Here is a 17858-nt window from a genome sequence, read left to right as displayed (position 1 = left end):
TTGTCTTTTTCCATTAGTGTTTTGCCTGTACTTCGAGAAACCAATGGTGGCAATAAAGTAATGATAACAAGTATCGGATTAAAATTGAAGATGAAAGGATATCAATGACGAGACTTGCTGATGACATCATTATTCTAAATGAAAGGATTCCAATGGGGTAATGACACAGCTTTCGAAGATATGACGTAAACGGATCTCTTCTGAAACAATCCGCGAAATACCGACTGCAGACTGATAGGATACATTATTGCAATTTATCCAACTTAGCCCCACATCTTCAAATTCAGGTAATGGAGAGCTTAAGCTGCTAGCATACTTAATGAGGTAATGTATCATAGCAGGAGCATCCCCTACGTTGATTTTTATCAATAGATGCGACCAGGACAGTGGACTGCTGCGTAATGAGCATAAAATAAGAACTGAGAGTAAACCAACGGAAGAAGAAACTAATGAAAATAACAGAAATAAATTAGCAATAAACGCTAGCATAAAAAATCCCCGAAGTACACAAAGTGAAGAAATTATGCTACCTTGGCAGCAAAATTGCGCTTGACAGACGGAACAAGGAGGACTGAAAAGTATACTAGCACAGACAAAGAATGCTTTCCTGGCCAAAACATGTAGTCTATTACGGTTGTAGTATTTCGCCCCTACTGATTAACCTATACATTGAAGAAGCAATTACAGAAATAAAACGTTCAAAAGTGGGATTAAAATTCAAGCTGACAGGATATCAATGATAAGATTCTCTAAGGACATTGCTATCCTCAGTGAAAGTGAAAAAGAATTGCAGGATAAGTTGAATGGAATCAACAGTCTAATGAGTACACAATATGCACCAAGAGTGAGTTGAAGAAAGACGATAGTAATGAGAAGTAACAGAAATGAGAATACCGAGGAACTTATCGCCAAATTGGGTGTCATGAAGTAGATGAAGTTAAGAAACTCTTCTATCTAGGCAGCAAAGTAACCTACGACTGGTGGAGCAAAAAGCATTGGCAAAAAGGGCTTTCCTAGCCGAGAGAAGTCTACAAGTATCAAACAGAGTCCTTAATTTGAGGAAGAAATTTCTGAGAATGTAGGTTTGGGGCGCAGCATTGTATTGTACTGAGACATGGACTGTGGGTAAGCCTGAAAGGAAAAGAATCGAAATATCTGAGATGATGTGCTATAGAAGAATGTTGAAAATTAGGTGGACTGATTAGGTAAGGAATGTGGAGGTTCTCTGGAGAACCAGCGAAGAAAAGAATATATGGAAAACACTGATAAGAAGAAGGGAGAGAATGATAGGACATCAGTTAACACTCCACGGAATAAATTCAATGGTACTGGAGGGAGCTGTAGGGAGTAAAAACCGTAGAGGAAGACAGAGATGCAAATGCTACACTTATGTGAAAAAATTGGGATAAAAAGAAAGTGGAACGCTGTCCCTAATTTGGTGCAGAAATTTCTGACATTGTTCATTTGAAGGAGAGCATTGTCTGGGTATGAATCATGTCCTACGGGAAAACTGGAACAGCACAAAATCGAACCATATGAGATGTGATGTTAGAGAAGGGTAGTAAACATTGAGGTTGACTGATAAGACTTGAGGTTCTCCACAGAATCGACGAGTAATATATTTGAACTACAGAAGGCAGAATTAATTCCGTTTGTAGATGATAGGAGCTTTATTGTGAAGCTGAGCAGAGGCGCACCAATAGAGAAAGTAGCAAATGATGTTTTCTGAAAGTTACTTACTGCATTTTTGCACTGAGAGACTGGCTTTGAACACTGAAAGAACACAGCTCGTTAAGTTTTTAATTCTCAAAAATATCCCAATATAGCAAAAAGAACATAGACGCTATAAACCACCCTCTATTATTGGTTGAAAGTTTCTGATTAGTTTGCTGTCGAAATTGTCATTGGAGTTCATGATAGCACTGGAGGTCAGACAAGTCTCTGCCTGCCTGCTGTGTGCCTAGTTTCATTCTAGCAACTCGTCACCGCAATTCTGGCTAATCCGAACAAATCGGTAACCCGAACAAGGTCAGATAGGTACACCATGGTAACAAATGGGAACAAGTGTGGGAACAATGGCTCACTCTCTCTCCCTGCCTGGTTGCTGTGCATTGTTGAGACCTTTGTTGTGTCTGAGGTCAGCGCACTGCCAGTTGGCTCGCCAAGCGCTTGCTTGTATTAGTTATCGATCGCAGGTACGCGTAACAGTTGTACTGTATTCGTTCAGGCGTAGTGTATTTTCGTCATGAGTAAACGGAAACATACAACGTTAACTCTCAAAGAAAAGCTGAATGCTTTGAAGCGGATAGACATTTGTGAGAATGTACCTAAACTGCCTACGAAACTGGGTGTTCGTAAAGCAACCATTTGTGATTGGAAGAAGAACCGAGTGGAGCTTGAACAATCCTGTGTAACGTCTTCGCGAAAAACACTCGAAATTCGGCAGGCTTTGAAACAGTCCCAGTACGATAAAGTGGATGAAACTCTTTTCCTTTGGTTTACGCAGGAAAGAGAAAGGGGAACTCCTTTGAGTGGAGCACTCGTTCAGGAGAACGCTGTTTACCTGAACGAGTTAATGAATGGTGATGAGTCTTTTAGTGCGAGTACAGGTTGGTTGGACAGATTCAAAAAACGTCATGGAATCCGTCAGCTATCAATTACTGGACAGAAGCTTTCTACTGACCGTGATGCAGCGAAGGAATACTTGGATGACTTTGAAAAAATGATAAGAGAGGGAAAGTATTCTCCCCAACAAATTTATAACGCTGCCGAGACGGGTCTTAATTTTAGGGCATTGCCAGCAAAATGCCTGGCATCAAAAGCAGCTCCTGGTTTTAAAATGTGCAAAGACCGCGTGACTTTATTAGCGTGCAGCAACGCTGCTGGTAATCACAAACTGCCTTTAATGCTGATCAACAAATCTGCTGGGCCCAGAGCTTTTAAAAACTGCAACATGGAGTCCCTTCCCGTATATTATCACAAACAGAAATAAGCATGGATGGATGATAAGCTGTTCAAAGAATGGTTTCACGGCCAGTCTCTTCCCTCTGCTCGACGGCTTTCCAAGGAAAATCATTTGTCTCCCCGTGCAGTCCTTTTGATTGATAACGCGCCATCTCACCCCAACACTGAAGAATTATGTGTTGGAGAAATTGTGGCTAAATTTTTGCCGCCGAATGTTACATCACTTCTACAGCCGATGTACTGGGGCGTACTGCAAACATTAAAACTGATTTACAGAAAACAATTTTTACGAATGCTTATCCAAGATGATAGTATTCCTTTAGTGGACGAAATAGAAAAGACCAGTGTTAAGAACGTTGTTTATCGGGCCGCTGAGGCATGGCAGAATATTTCAGAATATATTCTGAGAAGATCCTGGAGAAAACTGTGGATATCTCTTTAATTTCAGGACAACCTAGTAGAAAATGAATAAAACCTAGTAAAAATGATACAGATGTGAAAAAACTAGTAAAAATGTAAATGTGTGTTTAGGGCCTCTCCGTCGGATAGACCGTTCGCCGGGTGCAGGGCTTTCGATTTGACGCCACTTTGGCGATTTGCGCGTCGATGGGGATGAAACGATGATGATTAGGACAACACAACACCCAGTCCCTGAGCGGAGAAAATCTCCAACCCAGTCGTGAATCGAACCCGGGTCTTTAGGATTGACATTCTGTCCCACTGACCACTCAGCTATGGGGGGGACAAGAAGCTCGTAAAGGAGACGTAGGTGAGTGGATGGCAGCGGATGGGGCTTGTGTTGAGGTCCTTACTGACACTGATTTAGCTGCTGCTTTGACTCAAGACCAGAAAGAAGTGGACTGCTGTGACGGAAGTGACAATGAGCCTGAAAGCGACAAAGGAGAGCTGGTGGCACACAGTGACGCAGCAGAAGCCCTTGATCTCGCGCTACGTTATGTGGAGTAACAGCCCACTGCTACATCTGCTGATTTGATGTTTATGAGACGATGGCGCAACTATGCGTCATATAACAGACTGTCTTCATTACTCATTCCATGTAGGCTTTCATGGCCAGCGTCTTCATCAGTAAACACTTCCGGGCTAAGTTGCCGTGGTCGATCTGTAGAACTTCTTCTCCCTGACGTTTCGTTCTCAACTACGGAGAACATCTTCCGAGGTGAGTCAACGACTGGCTGCTAGGAGTTTTTTTTTTCTTTATTGAATTTCAATTCCCCCCGAAGGGGGCGGGCTGGCGGCAGCTTACTACGCCGCTCTTCAGCCTACAGAATTTGTGTTAAAAAGATGAAGATAATAAAAAATAACAGTTGGCGATAAAATCGGTGACTTAAAGGTAAAATGGCAGAAAATTCTAGAACTTAAAACATAAAACACAGGGTTGATGATGCTAAGAAAATACACAAGAAGCAGAAAAATAACAAACAGACAGTTAAAAAAACACGGCGACAGTCTGGTTTCTGTTCACAAGATATAAAATGCACACCCAGCGACAGCATGATTTCTGTTCGCAACACTGTGGAAAGATGCACAACACTGAACACTCACTTAAACACGGCACTAAAAAGTTGGCACAAATATGACATACCACAGCCGAGAGCAGGTGGGGGGGGGGGGGGGGGGGGGGAACTGGACAGATGATGGAGAAATAAAAACGGGGGGGAAGGAGAGGAAAAGTTAAGGGTGGGAGGGGGGAAAGAAGCCAATGGAGAATGAGGACCCATAAGAGGGGTGGGGGTGCTGAGCAGACGTGCCAGGGAGTGGGGAAGGCAGAGGAGGGGGATGCAAAAGGACTCGGGGGTGGGGTGGAGGGGAAGGGACATAGGGGGAGGTTGGGCGCGGAGAAAACACAGGATGGAAGGGGGGAGGAAGAGGGAGCCCAGGGAAAGGACGGAGGAAAGGAGGGGGGTGAGGATCAGAGTTGATAGGAGGCATAAATGGAGGGAGAGAGGGCATCGCCCGGGAGGGGGAGTTGATGGAAGCCACTTTGGGAAAGGAGATGTAGGGTGGAGAGATGGAGGGTAGGGGGGACACAACGGTGAAGACGTGGCGGGGGGGCAGGGATGGGAGAGGAAAGGAGCAACCAGGGGCTGAGGGGGTTCAAGACGGCGGGAGGTGTAGAGGATGCGGATATGTTCGAGGAATAGGAGCAGATGGGGGAAATGGGGGAAAGGAATGAGATCATAGAGGATCCGCGTGGGGGACGGGAGCTGCTAGGAGCCGGGGCCGCCACTTATATGGATATCGTAGGGGGCGCCACCACACGTCACGTGGCGTCGGTGTGCAGCTATCTCTGGCTATTGTCTGTTCTCTCGATTGCAGGCAATCGATTGTCACGTGATTGATGCAAAGTCGACCGCCATATCTTATCCAATTTTAATCCTTCTTCTTTACGATTAAAATTGTATTGATGTTTGTGGATTTCAATTGCCTCTCTATACATACGTGTATAATAGTGCGACGTATTCGCTAACACATTTGTTTCACCAAATTTTAATCGTAAAGAAGAAGGATTAAAATTGGATAAGATATGGTGGTCGACGTTGCATCAATCACGTGACAATCGATTGCCTGCAATCGAGAGAACAGACGATAGCCAGAGATAGCTGCCTACCGACGCCACGTAACGTGTGGTGGTGCCCCCTACGATATCCATATAAGCGGCGGCCCCAGTTCCTAGCAGCCAGTCGTTGACTCACCTCTGAAGATGTTCTCCATAGTTGAGAACGAAACTTCAGGGAGCAGAAGTTCTACAGATCGACCACGGCAACTTAGCCCGGAAGTGTTTACTGATGATGATGTCTTCATTACGCCAAAAAAACAATGACTGAGTTTTTATCATCTAAAATGTAGGGATGAAAGTCTTCTGTATTAAGTTTGACAGCTTTTCTTTCATTGTTATGCATTGTTTTACCTAATGTTTTCTTGCCAATTTTTCTAATACATGTTTACTGTACTGTGTTACTTAAAATAGTGTGTATGTACAGCAGTTTACCGCACAGTTTTCCATACTTAGATTAACGATTCTCATGTTCAGATTAACCGAACGTTTGGATTAGCAGGGTTCGGATTAGCGGGAATCTGCTACATTTCTCAAACAAAGAAACATAACCTAACGGCCGATTTACGCGTACTTTTGAAGTAGGTTTACTTACAAATGTAAGACGTTTGCGTAAGTATTAAGAGAAGAATTTACGTTGTTTTTACTACACATATATTTAGTAATGACGTATCTACTAGGGGAATTAAGGGTTTTAAATTCTATCTTTTACTTCTTTTCAAAACTTGCAAAGTCCATGCCGTGCATACGCAAACTTTGGCCTAATTTTTCGGGTATAGAAGTTTCGAGTTTCAACGTTACTATGTTAATAATATACACTTATATTAGTGTTCCACGTAACTTCAGCGACTCTTGCAATCAGCAGTTAATAGAATGCTTCTGTTATTGTCTAGATAAATTTTGTAAAAATATTGTAAACAAACATGAGAGAGAATTGTTTGAGCTGCTGCAGGGGAGTTAGTTCTGGGGTTCTATGCAGCTGTTGTGACAGATGGTTACGTTGGGAGGAATGTAGCGGCATGGGAATTGGGGTAGTAAATGGGTCTCTTCCATGGTATTGCAGAGTATGTTCAAGGGATAGGAAACTAACTGAACAGCAAGGGAAGATTGAAGGCTGACATGGATAGTAGTAGGGACGAACTGATGAGTTTAAAGGGGGAAATGTTGAAGACAGATAGGAAGTGGGTCCACAGAAATAGAAGAGTATCTGACAGTTTCATCATTGGCACAAACAACCGATTTGCCGTGTTAGCTCAGTTAACTGCTTAAGTAGATGCAACTGTAGTCAGCGCTCAACAGACTTTCACTAGGAAACCAACTGTTTCAAAAAAAAAGACAGTAGGAGGGAAGTTCTGTTGTTAGGTAGTAGCCATGGAAGAGGTGTTGGCTACATTTTGCAGAAAAAATAGGTGACAGGTGTCAGGTCACAAGTTTCTTCAAGCCCAGTGCATGTCTTATCCAAGTGATAGATGATGTAGGAACATTGTGAAAGGGTTTTACAAAGCATGATCATGTTGTGGTAGTGGGAGGAGCGAGAAACAGTATTTATAGGGAACAGGGTTACAATATTGAGTGTGATCTAGTAAAAATAGTATCTGCAACGAACCAGACAAGTGTTGGCTTGTTCCTGGCTTTCATGTGGTATTATCAGCCCCAACTGAACACCTCTGTCAGGAAGGTCAATTTGGAGCTTGATCAGCTGCTTCAGGCAGCTACTTTGTCAGGCATAGGTTTGGTTCTTGTTGATTGTATTGGTAGGTGGGACTTCACAAGACATGGCCTGCATCTCAATAAGAAATGGAAGGGTTAATTTGTCTCGGATTACAGCAAAATCTTTAAGGAGTGGTGGGGCGCTGAAACTCACAGGAGTACATCTTTCTTAGGCTAAGATCAGTGCCCAATGATTCAATATTGAATGACATTAAGCTTAATGAGAAGTTCAGATAGATGTGTATTAGAGACGTTAAAATATCACAAGACACTCATAAAAGTACAGTGAAAAATAATGTTAGTGTGTCACAACTTTTTCATAAAAGCACAGTGAAAAATAATGTTAGTATATTGAATGAGAATATCAGGTGATTGAAAAACGAAGTAGATGAGGTACTTGTTTGTTTAGAATATTTAGAGACTGAGGGTGGAGTAGATGTACTATGCCTGTCTGAACATCATACAGTCACAGATATGGAAAAGGTAAATGTAGTTGGATATAAGCATTCAGCACATGTAAATAGAGACAATGTGGAGAGAGGAGGAGTTCTCGTATGTTAAAATCTGTCACAGTGTGAAAAATTTAGAAACCAAAAAATTTAGTGTAGAGCGACATACAGAAACATGTGCATGTGAGCTTAAACTAAAAAATTGTACTTTTATAATTGTAGCCATGTATAGGTTCCCACTGAGAAATTTTCAGCTAATTTTGAATAACTTGGATCCTTGGATTCTCTGTTGTACTGTCTGTCAGACAGTGGGAAGAAAATTATTGTTTGTGGGGATTTCAGTGCAGATTTTCTGAAGGAGTCTGACAGGAAGCTTGACCTTGAAGTATTACTTGGTTCTTTCAATTTGATGTCAGTTATTGATTTTCCTTCTTGGGTAGTACAGGAAAGCAGCATGTTGATAGATAATGTTTTTAAGCCCAAGATAAATTTAACCAAATAAAAACTTTTCCTGTTAAGAATGATTTGTCGGATCATGATACACAGTTAGTTACAGTAAATGACATAGCTCTATACATTAGTACAAAACAGTCCTCCAAAATAGTGTATTCAATTGAAGATTTAACAATTAAAAATTTTCGGGAAGCTTGCTATAGCTATAATGAGATGAGGTGTACAGGGAAACTGATGTTAATTTAAAATTTAATCTATTTCGTAATACCTTTGTGAGTATATTTGAAAACAATGTCCATAAGAAAACAGTGACATATAATTGTAAGAAACCATCTAAAAACCAATGACTTAAAAAAGCGATAAAAATAACTTGTAAACAGAAAAGGAAAATGTATGTTATAGCTAGAAGCAGTAATGATCGAGAAACAGCGAAACATTATAAAAACTACTGCATGTATTAAGAAAAGTTATTGAAAATCCAGAAGTATGTGCATTATGTCTGAGACTAGCACATCTGGTAATAAAATTAAAACAATTTGAAAAATTGTTAAAAGGGAAACAGTACAACTGAGAGCACAGGACGACTTTATTTCTACCAAACGCAATGAAAAGAAGAAGCAGAAAACATTTTAAATAACCATTTTTGAAGTGTTGTGGAGAAAATAGAGTCCAGCTATTCATTAGAAAATGCATGCAGTATTTGGATGAGGAAATACCTATGCAGTTTGATGAAATTGACATTCAACCCACCTCTCCTATTGAAACTAAAACTAAACTCAGCCCCAACAGGCCATGAAGGTCCCACGGCATCGACCGGCCGCCATGTCATCCTCAAACCACAGATACATCAGATGAAGATATGGTGGAACATGTGGTCAGCACATCGCTCTCCCAGCCATTCCATCAGTTTACGCTGGAGCTACTACTTCTCAATCAAGTAGTTCCTGAAGTTGCCTCATATGGGCTGAGTGCTCCAACTTGCCAACAGCACTTGGCAGACCGGATCATCATCCATGCAAATGATAGCCCAGCTCGACAGCCCTTAACTTCGGTAATCTGACAGGAACTGGTGTTACCATCGTAGCAAGGACGTTGGTTCTACTGAAATTAGGAAAATAATAAATTCACACAAAAGTAAATGCTCACATGAAATCGATGGCATTCCCAACAGAGTACTAAAAGCCTGTTCCCAACAGACAAATAGGATGTTCAATCACATATGTAGTAGCTCACTCAAACAGGGCATTTGTCAAGATAGACTGAAATATGCTATTGTTAAACCATTGCATAAAAAGGGGATAGATCTGATGCTAACAAGTACTGTCCAATCTCACTTCTGAGGGCTTTATCCAAAATCCTTGAAAAATTAATACATGCAATTAATATATGCAGTGAAAATTTAGTATCAACAAAATGTGTTTGGTTTTCAGAAAGGCTTTTCAACAGAAAATGCAATATATATGCATTCAAATTGATCAAATATTAAATGCTTTCAATAACCTAACATCGTTCATTGGGTTATTTTGTGATCTCTCAAAGGTTTTTGACTTTGTGACTTGTGAAATTCTTCTAGCTAAGTTTAAGTGTTGTGGTATGAGTGGGACAGTGCACAAATCGTTTAATTTATAATTAACTGTAAGTATGCAGAAGCTTGTAATTAACAGTATTGATAGTCTGCAAAAATTAGCACAGCCCACTGACTGGGGAGGTATCACAAATGGTGTTGTGATGGTGGGTCCCATGATGGAAAAGGTACATGGGATAATAACATCTTTAAAACACAATCAGGCTCCACAGCCCAACAGAAAATATAATGAACATATCAAAGGTCCAACTAGCCTACTTCTCCAACCAATAATAGATATATTAAACTTATGTTTACTAGAGGGCAATATACCAGAGATATGGGGGACGTCGACAATTATTATTAAGGGGAAAGACAACAAAATTGATCTGAACACCTACAGGGGAATTTCTTTGGAAAAATGCACACTGAAGATACTAACAAGCGTTATCACAACACGAATTTCTGAAGAAGGAGACCAGAAGATTCTGGAAGAAAAATTCGGATTCCGGAAAGGCAGGGACACTACACACCGTTAGCAACCTAAGAGATGACATAGAGGATGCATTAAGACATCCACAACGAAATTACACGCAGTCTTCATAGATTATACTAAAGCCTTCGATAAACTAAATAGGCGCGTACTAATCTGAAAACTGCGTGAATGGTTTGGATAGTTCTCGGAATCACAACTTGAGGTCAGCGCTAGCACAACGAGTTGTTCATGTGATATTCATTGGACTGTTCCCTGTAAACACATGCCATGTCAGTGCTCTTGCAAGAGAGCTGTGGCGGTGACGTGGCTCTGTTGTTGTTCCTACATAGTGATTGGCGAAGATGGAAAAAATCGAGATTCGAGCAGTGATAAAGTACTCCGTAAAGAAAGGTATGAAAGCAAAGGACATTTATGCCGATTTCCGTACTACACTGGGGGACTCTGCTCCTTCATATTCAACTGTAGCCAAGGGGAGAAATGAATTTAAATTTGATCGGGAGAGCTTAGATGATGATCCCTGCAGTAGTCGGCAAAGATGTGTCACTACTCCAGAAATCATTGCAAAAAGGCACAAAATGGTCATGGAGAATCGCCGATTGAAAGTGCGTGAAATTGCTCACGCTTGCCAGATGTCATCTGAAAGGATATATCAAATTTTGACTGAATAATTGGAAATGAAAAAATTATCTGCTAGATCGGTGCCGCGACTCTTGACGTTGGATCGCAAGTGCATGATAATGGACATATCGAAACAATGTTTGGCCCGTTTTAGAAGAAATCAACAGGATTTTTTGGGCCCATTTATGTACACAGATGACACTTGCGTGCACTACTATACCGCAGAGACAAGAAAATTGTCAAATCAGTTTAAACATACTGATTCTCCGTCACCAAAGAAAGCAAAGACAATTCCTTCGGCGGAAAAGGTCATGGCATCAGTGTTCTGGGATGCGAAGGGGATTCTCTTTCTAGATTATGTCCCCACTGAGCAAAAAATTACTGGAGAATACTGTGCTAACCTCCTGGACAAATTGCAACAAAAGATACGCGACAAAGGCCAGGTTTAGCAAAGAAGAAATCTACCTTTCATCAAGACAATGCGTGCACGCACACATGTGACGTTTCCATGGCAAAATTATACCAACTAAGGTATGAATTGTTGCTACACCCGCCTTATTCATCTGATATGCCTCATCAGACTTCCATCTCTTCCAAAACTGAAAATTTTTCTTGGTGGACGAAGATTCACTTCAAACAAAGAAGTGACCAGGTCTGGAGGAAACCCATTTTCGAGAGGGGATCAAGGCACTGGAACATCGTTGGACAAATTGCATTAATCTACAAGAAGATTACATTGAAAAATAAAAAAAACGCTTCAGTGATGTTAGTTCTTATTTTCTATTCCATTCCGAGGACTTCTCAAACCACCCTCATAGACTCAATAACAGGGAAAGATAAACTTACAACGTTGATCCATAACATGCTGATAGCCAACTTCATTCAGATGGAAGACGACAGAAGCACGTCGAAAACGAAAACACAAACCAACGTCGTATTGCAGGGGGACCCACTAAGCCCTTTACTTTTTTGCGACATACAATGTTGTACAGATGATAAGACAAGAAATGGAGGACGTCAAAATTTACATTTATGTCGACGACATGGTCATCGGATCGAACTCCAGACTCAATCTGCAAAGAGCAATCAATCATCAGTTAATATAATTAAACGATTTCAGAAAGAATTAAATACCATTTTTAAAGTAGCTAAATATTATATTGATTTTTAAAGCAAAAGAATAGTTAATATTAACGGTCCAGTTGATAAGTTGGACGCATTTAGCAAAAGATATGTGGAAACAAGGCTTTAAGAACCTAAACAACAATACTCAATACTGTGCAATACTCAATATTTACGTTTATTAGTATCATTTAGACTCGATGCATTGAAGGTAGCAGTTTTTACACATTTTATTAGGAAAAGTGATACTGACAGTGAATTAGACCTCACTTGTATACATCTGACTAGTGCAACATGCATGCGTTAACCGTCAAGTAAATGTAAAATACTGTATGGTAAATTAGTGTTACATTTCAATATCTGAGTAAATCAATGTTACAATACAACTTCTGAGCCTTCTTACATACAGTTTAGTTAGCAGAAAGCTAAAATTCACCTCGCCATCTGCTTAAATTCCTTAGTTTGTGGGCTTTAGTGATCGTGTACTGTAAGCCCATCGGTTCCTATAAAGCAGAGTTTATATTTGTACTTTACATTCTGAACTCTTATTGCTTGCTAAAGGTTTTGTTTTGTACCAGCATCTGTCAGTGTACCATACTCAGTACTTACGTTTATTAGTGTCATATACACTAGATATATTCAAGGTCGCAGTTTTTATAGTTTTATTAGGTCATTTTCGCATGTAAATAAACGTTTGTTTGATTGTAAATTCGAGGGACAATCAGTAGGTGTAGCATACTGCAGGTTACTATTTAACTCTTTAATAATATTGACTAGATAGCCCCTAGCAGTTTACTGTAGGTCAATGTTTATTTTTCTTTAGTATTCACTAGATAGCCCATAGCAGGAAAAAAAGCACCAGATCTAGCTTCTACCATATATTTTTACTGTTTTCATTGTTTAGTGTCCTTTCTGCCAACTAGAATGTAGCTGTTAACCTTGTGTGGCAGTAAGTTTCCTTAAGTCTCTTATAGTAAATCACATATTAGATAGATGGTTAGCGGCTGTGTCTGTTGTATGCGGATGTGGGAGGAGATGGTCACAGTTCAAACGCAGGTGGAACCTTTGTTGGCCACTGTCAACAGGCTCCAGAGTGCCATCTTGATGTGCAATGGGGATGGAGTGCCTGGGGCAGCCTCTGCTGTACTAGATATGCAGGAGAGGATGTCACAGCCCTCTGTCACTGAGCCAACCTCAGGTGTGACTGAGCCAGCAGGCCCTCTCTCACCTCAGTGTGGGTGGCGGTCTGTGTCGAGGTCTCAAGGCGAAGGCTGCATGGGGGATGCAGGCTCCTGCCTAATCCCATGCACTTTGCTAATATATTCAGTGTGCTATCTGATGCTGGGGGGAAGGCTGAGCCCGATTAGAATGCGCCCTCTGGCAGGATAGTGGCCACTCCTTCAGCAATGTCTGGACAGGTACATGGGGACAGGAGTTTGTTAGTTATTGGGAGCTCCAATGTTAGGCAGGTCATGGAGCCCCTCAGGAACATAGTGGCTAGGGCGGCGAAGAAGCCCAACGCTCACTCGGTGTACTGAATGGGGGTCTTGTGCACGATGTGGAAGAGGCTCTTCTGGTGGATATCGAGTGTGGAGAGTGCAGCCAGCCGCAGAATGTTGCACATGTTGGCACCAACGATGCCAGTCGTCGGGGTTATGAGGAAATCCTTGGGTACTTTCGACGGCTGGCTAAATTGGCGAAGGCGGCCTCGATCTCTCCACGAGTGGAAGCCAACTTGACGATTTGCAGCATTGTACCCAGGGTGGACTGGGGCCTCTGGTTTGGAGTCGAGTGGAGAATCTAAACCAGAGGCTACGTCGACTCAGTGACGAAAATGGTTATAAATTCCTCGACCTACGCTATGGGGTGGAAGGTTGTAGGACGGTAGATCAGGGGTGCACTACACACAGGAAGCAGCTACATGGGTAGCACAGTACTTGTGGTGCTCACATAGAGGTTTTTTTAGATTAGGTTCCTTCCTACGGGAAACAAACCACTGGCCTGAAAAATTACCAGTTCATGGCACTGATGTGGGTGTGCCAACAGTAAAAATTGTTAGTTCGCATAAACAGGTTATTCCAAAGGATTTAAATACGCTACATCTCATGTCAGTAAATTGTCGAAGTGTCTGTAGCAAGATCCCCGAGTTACTCTCCGAAATAAACAGCAGTAATGCCAATATTGTATTAGGTACCGAAAGCTGGTTGAAACCAGACATAAGCTGGAGTGAAATTTTAAATTCTGATTGGACAATGTTTAGGAAGGATAGAACTGATGCTATGGGAGGTGGTGTGTTCATTGCAGTTAAAAGCCGTTTAAACACAGTTGAGATCGATACTGGGTCAGACTGTGAAATAGTCTGGATAAAGCTGTCAATCAGACAAGGAGTGACCATTGTATTAGGATGTTTTACAGACCACCAGCATCCACAACAAACGTCACAGAACGCTTCAGGGAAAGTCTTCAATACATTGGAAATAAATATCTAAATTATCCATTAGTTATAGGTGGGGACTTTAATATGGCGTCCATTGACTGGGAAAATTACACATTTATCACAGGGGGTAGAAGCAAAGACTCGTGTAAAGTTATTCTAGGAGCACTCTCAACATGCAACATTGAGCAACTGTTTAGAAAAAAAACTCGAGATGGGAACATATTAGATAACTTGGCGACAGACAGACCTGATCTTTTTGTGGAAGTTAATCTAGAAGAAGGCATTAGCGACCATAATGACACTGGCTTCTATGTCAATGGAAGTTACAAAAAAAAGGGTAGTGTTTTATTGTTTCGGAAAGCAAGTAAAAGTGTCATTAATGAATGTCTTCATAGTAAGCTCCAAGCATTCACTGCGGGACTCAAGGATATTGAGCGCCTTTGGTCGGAATTTAAAGGTATTGTCACCATGTGCTAGAAAAATATGTGCCTAGCAAAAATATAGGGGAGCGAAAGGTTCCACCTTTGTTCAACAAACATATTAGGAAGTTTCTGAGATAGCAGAGAATTTTGCACAGTCGTTTTAAGCGTAGTCACTGCCCCACTGACAAACAGAAATTATGCGAAATGAAAGCAACTGTCAAAAGGTCAATGAAAGATTCTTTTAATTAATTTGAAAGCAATATTTTATCTACAAATTCTAAGAAATAACTCCAAAAAATTTTTGTCGTATGTATAATCTATGGACGCTACAAATAATTCAATACTTTCTGTTGCTGACAGTACAAGTAATGTAACAGATGATCATAAACAGTAGGCCGAAATTCTAAACCGAGCTTTCAAAAACTAGTTTACAGTCGTGGGCTGCAGCACCATTCCCGCTCTCAATTACGGAACAAACGCAAGGATAGTTATCTGGGATAGTAAAACAGGTAAAATCCTTAGACGCTAGGTAGGCATCTGGCCCAGACGGTATCCCCATAAGATTTTATGTTGACTATACTACAAATGTAGCACCATTCTTATCCATCATCAATCAGAGATCATTGGAACAGCAGAAAGTTACACAGGACTGGAAGAAGGCCCAGGTCGTAGCAATCTATAAAAAGGGTAAAAAAATGGATGCATATAATTACTGGCCAATTTCACTGACATCCATTTGTTGTAGAATAATGGAACATATTTTGTGTTCAGACATTATGACTCTCTGAACTCTGAGAAGCTCATCTGCAGAAACCAGCACGGTTTTAGGAAACAGCGGTCATGAGAGACACAGCTGGCCCTCTTTGTGCTCTAGATACCAGCTCCCAGGTTGATGCCATATTCAACTTTCGAAAGGCGTTCGACTCAGTTCCGCGCTGTCACTTGTTCCAAAAAGTGTGCGCTTACGGTCTATCCAATGACATATGCGTTTCGATAGAACGGTTTCTAACAGACAGAGAGCAATATGTCGTCCTGAATTGGGAGACTTCAACAGAAATAAGCGTAACATGTGTTCCCCAGGGCAGCGTAATAGGTCCACTGCTTTTTACGATTTACATAAACGATCTGGTTGCTAGTATTGACAGTGGGATTAGACTGCTTGCTGATGATGCTGTAGTCTACAGGACAGTAGTATCACACGAAAGTTGTGAACAAATCAATGAGGATTTGCAGAAAATAAATGTGTGGTGTAATGACTGGCGCTTATCTCTCAATATTATTAAGTGTAACCTACTGCGTATAACAAAGCGAAAATCCCCATTTATGTGAGAGTACAAGCGGTAACATCTGTCAAGTATCTGGGTGCGACTATTCGAAATGATCTCAAATGTAACGATCAGATTACATAAGTAATGAGTAAGACGAACTCTAGATTGCAGTTTATTTGTAGAATCCTGAAGTGATGCAGTCTTTCAACAAAGGAAATTGCTTACAATACTTTATTTCATCGAGTCTTAGAGTATTGTTCATCTGTATGGGACCCCTACCATTTCGTTCGGATTCAACAGATTGAGAAATTGAGAAGGTCCAAAGAAGAGCGGCAAGATTCGAACTGGTACATTTAGACATCACAAGAGCGGTACAAATCTCATAGAAAGTTTGAAGTGGAACATACTTCCAGAAAGACGATGAGCTAAATGGAAAGGGCTACTCACTAAATTCCAAAATCCGATCTTCGCTGAGTGCGTAGAGCATATATTACTACCACCAACTTTCATATCGTGCAATGATTACCATTCAAAGATAAGGGAAAATCGAGCTCTTACTGAGGCATTCAGACAGCTGTTTTTCCCTTCCGAGATCCGGGAGTTGGACAGACGAGGGAGGGGGGAATATGAATTTGGCGCGAATAGTGCCCTCCGGCACACACTGTTTGGTAGCTAGAGGAGTATATATTGTAGATGTAGATGTAAATGTGTTAACTGTAATTCAAAATCATTATTTCAAGAAAGATACTGAGAAAGTTTTATCGAATCATGTTACAAAACCTGGATACAGCAAAATGCTCACAGATTTAAGGCAAAGAAATGGTATTTATGATGGTATTATGGGACAGCATAATAAAGAAATAAATAACATGAAAACAAGTATCAGTGATACATTAGACAAAAAAGTTTCATTAGACAGTAAACTTAAGGTATTAGGATCGAAAATTAATAATTTAGACAAGAAAGTTGGTAAAGATATAGAAGTACTGAAAACTTTGGAATCAAGCAATTAAAAGTAATTTAATTATTGTTTATTGTATATAAATGAAGACTGATAACCACATTTACTGTTTGAAGTGCAGAAGGTTTACTGAAACATTTCATCCTCACAGATTAACAACTAAAAATGGAAAATAAAGAATTGAGAGGCTTTGTTGAATTTGTAAAACTAAAAAAGTCAATTCATTAAAAAATTTGGTCTAACTATTAGTGAACAAACTATTAATAAATTATATGAACCAATTAGCAACACTTTTAAAAGCAAAAATGTAATTTCTTTTGGAATTGATGATTTCTGGAAAGGTGATTTAGTTAAAATGGTTTCTGGTAATCTGGATGGAATTTCAAAAATAAATAAAGGATATAAAGAGTTATTAACTGTAACTGATGTTTTTTCAAAGTTTCCTTGGACAATTCCAGTTAAAGATAAAAGAGGTGAGAGCATAGCTGATGTTTTGTAAAACCATTTATCACCAGAAATCCATAAAATTTGCTAACAGATAATAATAAAGAATTTTATAATACAGAATTTCAATAATTAATGAAAAATTCAATATTAATCATTGTTCAACTTTTAGTGAATTAAAAGGAGTGTTGTTAAACGATTTAATAGACCTTTGAAAGAAAAGATGTCAAAGAAATCTCCTCTTGAATGATATTATAAATGGGTTGACTTTGTTTCAAAATTAATTGATGAATATAATAACACAAAACATTCAGTAATAAAACTGGCAAGGAAAAATGTAAATAAATTAACTGAAAAATTTGTATCCAAAACTGT

The 17858-nt window shown here is 40.2% G+C and overlaps 2 protein-coding genes across 2 annotated transcripts in view; both read right to left on the bottom strand.

Annotated features, from left to right (window-relative positions):
- The window catches only part of LOC126480734 (uncharacterized), a 182274-nt gene that overhangs the window by 45335 nt on the left and 119081 nt on the right, over positions 1-17858 (bottom strand). The window lies entirely within an intron of this gene.
- LOC126481753 (putative mediator of RNA polymerase II transcription subunit 23) overlaps positions 1-17858 on the bottom strand; it is a 367427-nt gene that overhangs the window by 295600 nt on the left and 53969 nt on the right. The gene's annotated exons all lie outside the window — the stretch shown is intronic.

Source organism: Schistocerca serialis, chromosome 5 (assembly GCF_023864345.2).
Source record: "Schistocerca serialis cubense isolate TAMUIC-IGC-003099 chromosome 5, iqSchSeri2.2, whole genome shotgun sequence".
NCBI lineage: Eukaryota > Metazoa > Arthropoda > Insecta > Orthoptera > Acrididae > Schistocerca > Schistocerca serialis.
Note: the sequence above shows the minus strand (reverse complement) of the source record. Positions and strands in the feature narration are given on the sequence as shown.